The sequence below is a fragment of the Rhagoletis zephyria genome, unplaced genomic scaffold (assembly GCF_001687245.7).
Source record: "Rhagoletis zephyria isolate East Lansing unplaced genomic scaffold, Rhagoletis_zephyria_1.1 Rzeph_scaffold_18001, whole genome shotgun sequence".
Lineage (NCBI taxonomy): Eukaryota > Metazoa > Arthropoda > Insecta > Diptera > Tephritidae > Rhagoletis > Rhagoletis zephyria.
Window position 1 is genome coordinate 1 of NW_016175062.1, and position 7,835 is coordinate 7,835.

The following is a 7,835-nucleotide window of genomic DNA, read 5'->3' on the forward strand; positions in this document are numbered from 1 at the left end:
GCCTAACGTTTGGCAAAGCAATAAAGTGACAACAGCAGCTACAAGTCCATTGAAGTTGGCACAGAGACAGTACTGACAATTCCCGCAAGAAAAATCAGTGGCAGTGACAACGCCGAATGGGCGGATGGATGAACGGACGGACGCACGAATGGATGTATGAAGTTGTTTGCAGGCAGGCAGCCATCTAGGCAGGCAGATGAAAACACTGTTGATGCTCGCTTTCCTTTTGCCTTTGCCAAGTTTTTGTTTTTGTGTGCGTTTTTTTCTTTTCATTTCTTTTATCTGTACACACAATTTTCTTTTTTATTCCTTTTATAGTTTACCTTTCTGCTTTTCATCTTTACGCTTTTTTTCAAGTTTCATTCTCTGCACTTGTCAATCATTTGTTTCTATTATTCCATTGTTTGTGCTCTTTCGCCCGAACTGTAATGTAAGTGACACACTTTTTACTACCTTCTGAACAGTTTTTAGTGAATGCGACTATATTGTCGAAGGGGAGAAAGATAATGAGAATCGACGGCACAAAGTACCTTAGTAAATTTTTTTTATCTATTGGCAAACATCCGTAAAAAAATATGTGTCAAAATGTGTGTCTGCTAGGAATTATGATAGTAGAAACTTAAGGTAGTTGTAAAGTAAACGTTGAGAAAAAGGAGGACCTGGCAGACATAGTGGTTGCGATGGCTAGGTTATTAGTTTTCAGGACCATGGCTAATCACGTGAAACCCCATTGTCTTATTCCTTCTGATGTCTGTTTGTGGAAGCAGAAAAGTCCAAGAGATAATTGTTAACTTTTGAGCACAGGTCATTAATCTGTGAATGTTCGACTCATCCATCTTCTGCCCCCTCCAACTACTGCCTCTCATCCATTTATCTTTAGAGTGGATGTGAGTGAAAAAAGCTCTTTGGTGCCAGTCTGGCTGCACAGTGATTCGTCTTAACACTTCCGCTGGCTCGATCTCTTCCAGTAAAATTGTACGGCGCGTAGTATCGAAAGTCTTCAATAAGTTTAACATCCTTAGGACCTTTCACTCTCAACTGCGACAACGATTAAAGCCGCCAGATTCATGGGTGTTTCTAGTGGTATTTACAGGGTTCAAATGGTCCGCGAGCAATAACGGAGTAGCAATCCCTTACGTATTCACTGCTGAGGAAAAATGGGTGATTGGATGATAAGGCCGGTCTTTCTTAGGAAGGTTTTCCAGGTTTCGATAGCAAGACAACTCTGCCAGACTTCTGCATGTCACAAATGCTGAAATGGCACATTTACAAATTGAAGACCTTGGTGAGTTCGGCTGTCCCAATTGGACGTCAAAGTTTCAGTATTAGCATACATTTTCCATAGTAATCAATGGCTTTTGCCTTCCCTAAATAAGCAGCGCATCCGTTTTTGACAGTTTGGTCTGGTTTGGTTTTGACAATTGGGCCTGTCCAGGTCTGAATTTGCAGGACTTCAGAACCACTTGCAACGCTTATGTCAATTTCCCAACATAGGATCTGCGATACAGGGATTCCTGCGATTCTCCAGGCGTAAGTAGTCACGCTCGTTTCCCAGTAAGTCCTTTAGTGCGGAAAAGGTCTTAAAAGCGCTCTCGGTAAGTTTTACGAAGCCATGAAATCAATTTTGGTAAAAGTATTTTTTTAATTATGTGGTCTGCTGCAAGTACTGGTTGGAACGTCGTTATTTCATATCAGAATATCGAAACGTCTTCTCGACATCGCTGGAATGGATATCTTCTCTTTCGTATTCCTGCTGACAACATTGCCCACAGGGATCCTTTTCGATTGCTGATTCCTTCGTAAAGCGTACTGATCTTGGTGAGATTTTTTTAAAGATCATTCGGATCCATTGCATTTCAAACAATTTCTATATAATATTATTATTATTTTTTATTTTTTTAATCAAGTTTGCTGAAAGAGATAGAATCAACGTCTACATCACGGTAATGCGGTGGTGAGTTGTTGTTAACACGCTGATCCCATAAGATAGATCGTGTCAGCTGACACGTTCTCCATTTTTACGTCCGTGTGTAACTGCGCTTTCCTCTAGTCACTCGAACCTAAGGCTATTAATGAAATTAAGCACTTTTGAAGGTGTCATGTTCCAGACTCTGGATGGAGATGATAATCGCTCTGCAAGGTGTACAAATATACGTTGAGTTATACGCAGACAATCGCATAATATATGCCTCGAGGTTCCCTCCTCTAGCCCACAAAATCTGCAGTTCGTCTCCTCAGAGAGTCCCATTTTGTGTAGATGGTACCTCAGTCTGCAGTGTCTTGTCAGACATCCGGTGAGAGCTCTTAAGCCCTCTCTTCTAAGATTTAGTAGCCGCTTAGGGATTCCACGAGAGGGAGTTGTGAATTTTTTGGACTGCCCCTTGATCTTTGTCGTGTACCATTGGTTGCAACTTGCAAGTCCTGCCATCCCCTTAGGAGCATTGCTATGTATCCTCTGGATGGACCAACGGAAAGTTTGTACCTAGACCACTGACGATTAAAGAGAGCTCGCGCTCTCTGTGCAACCACATAAAACCATTCGAAACTTAAAAATTTATTTTCTTTCATTCCTAGAGAATAATTCCCCACAAATCGGAAGGCCAATGATAACGTACGGGTATTTCCTAGAGGAATCGGTATTCGAGTCTCAAGAATCATAAAACTCAAAGGCAAATATATACTTCAAGGCCCGAAAAGAAAGGCAAGACTTCCTCATATTTTGCTAAAGTACTATAACCTTATTTTAAAGACTTTTTAGCATACATATACATATGTAAGTACTTTCATATATCATAAAACTTTAGAAATCTTTGCTTACCTTTAACTTAAAAATTCTTTATATAAATTTTCCCTTTCTCGCTTTCTTGCTTTTTTCGCTACTCATGAATATCGCAACGCACCGAAACCGGAAGCGTTGAGATTTGCAAGCATTGCAAAGACGCCGGCTTTAGCCACAGCTACAAACATACTCATACGTACGGCACGAACACGAACTAACTTCCGCTTGCATATATGCATATATTTAGATTTGAGAAGAAAAAGTAAATTATCCACTTAAAAGTATGTTGCGGCGCAGTAGGAATAGTAACCGGGAGCACATGTGTAAGTTATTCTAAGTTGCATATATGCATGTACATATTTACTATATGTACGAGTTTGTAAGTATGTAGCAATGTTTGATATTTGACTGAAGTCTTGTAAATCCCAAATATGTCAGGCTGCTACTTGACAGCCGACTACTTAGGCAAAATAAAGCAACGCATGCACAAAAGCAGGTAATATGTAAGTTTGTATGTATGCACTTGTATGTTAAGTAAGCATGGGATTGTTCGTTAAAGTTTCGGTTTATGCTGAAGATGCTGCTACTGCCACTTGTTTTTTGCTGATACTACCTTTGCTCTTCCGCTTCACCTTCGTCTTGTGCGCGCTTCCTTCGCCAGTTGTTCCGCACGCACACACACACACACAGGCAGTTGAAGCACCTTTAATCCTTAAGCCTTAATCCCGGCTGATAACGAAAACGTGCAGACTGAATGGCTCCGCGCCGCTGCTACTATTGCTGGCCTCATTGAAATGCAACGGCAGCGATGTTGCCGTTTAGCGTTGAATTTACAGCGGAGGGAAACGAAAAAGCGGTGATGATGATGCTAAAGCAGCTGTGTTCTGTTGAGGGACAGGGAAAGGAAGCCAAATTGTTAGTGCGTGTGCGTCGCGAAAAGAGCGGCAGACGAGCTGAGAGAGAGGAGAGCGCGAGTAGTTGAGTAGGTCGTAGTGAGCGCGCACAGCTTAAGCAAAAAAAAATGTATGCTGCACGGCGAGAGAGTGGGTGCAATACACTGTACACTGCCTCTAAACGTGGGAATTTCAATTATCAAACGGCGAATTGTTCACTTTTGTTTTGTCCAGCTATTGTTTTTAGTCGTTGAAACAACAAAACGAATAATTGCATTTAATAAGCGATGCGTAAACGCACTTTCTTTTGGGCACAGTATCCACCAGTTGGGGAGCCACCGAGCTATTGTTAGCCGACGAATCTGTTGATTTAATGCTTGGGAGTGCTGTGGTGAGCCGGTTTGTGTTCGAGGCTTTGAACTCTGCACGCTGCGCTTGGGTGATAACAAGTATTTTTTTAAGCGAATATTCAACTGACTTTATTACAGCGCGTATTAAAATTCGCGCACTTGGTGTTGGCTTTAGATATTGTTGCATTTTTCTGTTGATGTGTTGCATTATTCATCGTTTATTTTTAGCGCATATTTTATTCTTACTGTCTCATTATATATGTATGTATATTTATTATTATTGCTTTCCTGGATCGCATGAGTCTGTTTTAATATTTTTTTACTCCAATCAGTTTTTGTATTTAACATTTTTTTATTTTTTTGTGCATTGTTTTATCACGTTATTCGCATACATATTACTTGTCCCTAAACGGTTTTAAACTCCTTTGCCTCGTTGCTTTCAGTACTAAAGTCTGGAAAAACAGTATGAGAAAATTCATACCTTGACGGGAGGAAAGTTAGATCTAATTTAGGAGTCATGAAAACTCGGGGTATTTTGTGATACCGCATGGAAGTTACAATCATCCACGCTCCCCTAAACCAATTAGGCTGTTCTAAGAGGGCTTTGAATCCCCTCTTATGCTGTTGACGGGCAGTGAAAAATAAGGTGTTTTAGTCTTCTTTTCATTCCATGCAATTTCTTCAGTAGTCATTCGCGTGGGGTGACATTCATGGATAGCCACAGTACTCTGGCAATTTGACAAGAGGTTCCAGATTTGTGTTCAAAACGCTGCTGGTGTCAGATATGTAGGTGGGATACTGGGTTTCATGGTTGGATCTATTCTGCTTAAATAGCCCCCAGTTCCCCGGATTTAACGGACTTCTCACTTTGAGCGTTGCGGTCGCTGGATAACCAATTAAGCCAAAGCTAATTCATTATAATAGAAGAGTTAAGTGTGGACAAATCTGAGACTATGAAATTGCCTCAGGGTCTCTGAAACACCCTTGAACTCAGGACCATTCAGAACGATACTTCGGCGACTGTGACCTAGTGCCCCATAAAAAACAAAAAAAAAAGGATTTAAAAAGAAGACTTCGACGTTTTCTTGATTATCAGATTTGAAGGTAAGCAGATGAAATATCTCATTTGGAAACCAAAAGTAGAGGCAGTGGCTACTCGTTTTCATACAGATACAAAAGCATAGTTTCCAAATGCTGCATAGTAGCTCTCATCCCACTATTTGTTGGTGGTTTAAGCCTAGTCATTGCAGTTTTCCTCAGTTTGGTCCGGAATTCCTTTGGCATCTAATGCGTAAAAATTACTATTTTGTGAAGGCTGGTTCGCATGCTGAGCAAATGACTGTGACAACCAATTCTGCCTGGTCTAACTGTATAAGAAATGAGTTTTCTGTGTGTATCCCCCAGGCGAAGGGATTACCTTGTTTCTCGCTGGAGCCCAATTTCAGCGCAGGATAAAGAATAACACAACGAACTACGGCTACCGAAATTGCAACTATTTTCCGTCCAGTGACAACTGATGGGTTGCGAACAGATGCGCAGTGTTGTGCAGACCATTACCATATGCTAGACATATAAAACATGAATCCTAATTCTGTGAGGGTTTAGTGTACTGCGCCAGCCTGAGAGGAGGTGAGCTAGAGTGATTTCCGTTTCCCTTGGGACTGGAAAGATGTGGTGGACGGTCCCTTACTACGATGTTTTCGCAATGGGTTTCCAACACTTCATGATAGTGAGTTTAATTCTTGCGGCTAAACAGCATTCAACACATTACGCCACCTTGTTAAACTAATTTGTGGTATGCGTCTTGACGTTGCTACACAAATGAAGGGACAGTTTTAAGCCGAGTTCGAAAGGCAAAAATGCATACGGTGGTTTGACATTTGCCCTCTTAGAGGTGACCGTAATTAGAAGGAAGCTTTATTTTAGAACTTCGTCGGAGCATAAATCGAAAGTAAGTCCTACCAGTCCGTAGATTGGTCATAGCGGTTCTTTGTTCGATTCTTCGTGGCTTGAAACTCTTGTCTCTCAATGCTACCGATGTGCGCCAGCCACAAATACGGCGGGATTGCTCACACCATTAGGGCGTAACAGATAAGCTACAGTAACTTTCTTTATAAAAATTTCCTGCTTTGTCCTAACACCGTCTCTATAAGGTTTTCTAATTCACATTACAATGCAAATTTGCAGCAATTTCTTCACCCAAGCAACGCTCCTAATATTTACACACATTTTACTCCCTACCTTCCCTTTTTGTTTATTTGCATAAACGCTCTCTCGGCATGCTCTCTCCCAACTACTCGGTTTCTCGCTCGCTCTCTCAGCTATTTTGTGGGTGGCCGGCTCTGGCTGCTTCAGCGCTTGGACGGTTGGGCTGTGCCAGCAGGTGGCTTTGCAGTTGCTATTACATACTTTAATTGTTGTTGATGCCGCTGCTGCTAATGTTGTATTTGCGAAAACGTCAAGAAAGAAAGTTGGGAGTTGGTTAATTTTCGTTGTCATTCATACACACACAATTCTTTTTCCACGCAACGAAATTCGATTTTTCGCAAGTTTTTTCCAGTGTTTTTATTTGAGCATTTGTTAAGGAAATTTTATTCGAGCTTTTTTGTAGAATTCACAGCGATTGAATTGCGTTTTTTCACAAGCCTCAAATCGAAACGACACAACTTATTTGCCACACATATGTATGTATGTACGCGCTAAGGCTAGCAGCTGTCTCGAAAGCACACTTTTCGTCTGTCGTTACAAGAGCGAGTGGAGAATCTCGGTTTTTTTTGCTTTTCACGGCGCCGCTTACAAATGGTATGCGAACTGATGTAAGTCGGTATGCAAAGCATATAAATTTTTGTGTATGTACTTATGTAAATACATACATATGCATGTGTGCATATGTAAAATTTCATGTAAATGCATGCCACATTCTACTAGCTGTACGTCAATGCACTTTGTAACTTTTAACTAGTTAACGCTCCTCTCCCACCATACACCACTCACTGCACTTACATACATTTTTGTTGTTTTTGTGGCTGCTGCTGTGAATTTTTCGCGAACATTCAAAACTCCGAACGTCGAACACTGTTGCTCAATACTTTTTAAACTTTCTTCTCGTTCTCACTTTACATGTAAACGCGATTTTTTTTTCACAAAACTAATCGCAATAAAATTATATTACAAATTGTATTTCAACACCGAAACGATCATTAGCATAAAACACAAATCGAAAATAAAATCCAGCCCAATCGTATGGACAAAAAGATAATTACACGGCGGCGAAGGCGATGGCTAAGGCAAAGGCAACGACAACGCGACGACGATACCAAAAACACAACTTCACTGATAGATGACAGCAGAAAAACTGCTCTTCCCCAACAACGATGAGTTCTATCATCACTGCCGTATGTAACGTATGAGCCGCTACCGAAGCAACAGTGAGCAGAAACTCAGCATACACACAGTAGTGGATATCAAGCGACACACACTAACCTACACACCGCCACTTTTATCTACAGTGCATGCAGTCGTCGGCGAGCCATGCCCATGCGAATGCCAGTTGTGGCACCAACAGAGTGGCTGCAACGAAGTGAATACACAAGCACACCTACACCTAACTACCTCACACCTTATTATTATTTTTACCTTACTTGTGTGGCATGCGAATTTTCGTACTCTTCGCTCATTTTCGAGCGCCAACAATTTGGAATGCATACTCTTTTGAGGTCATCGATAGGAGAAGAAGAAAACATCATTCATACAATTACATACTATCATGCCACTTACGAGTACCAGCGATGGGCTTTTTATTGCGTGCTTGTG

The 7,835-nt window shown here is 41.2% G+C and overlaps 1 long non-coding RNA gene across 1 annotated transcript; it reads right to left on the reverse strand.

The window, feature by feature from the left end:
* Positions 1 to 3,386: 3,386 nt before the first annotated feature.
* LOC108380030 (uncharacterized) lies at positions 3,387 to 6,942 on the reverse strand. Its single transcript, XR_001849528.1, has 2 exons — positions 6,432 to 6,942; positions 3,387 to 3,663 (listed from the first exon to the last, which is right to left on the reverse strand). It is a non-coding gene; the product is annotated as an uncharacterized LOC108380030 (long non-coding RNA).
* Positions 6,943 to 7,835: the final 893 nt, after the last annotated feature.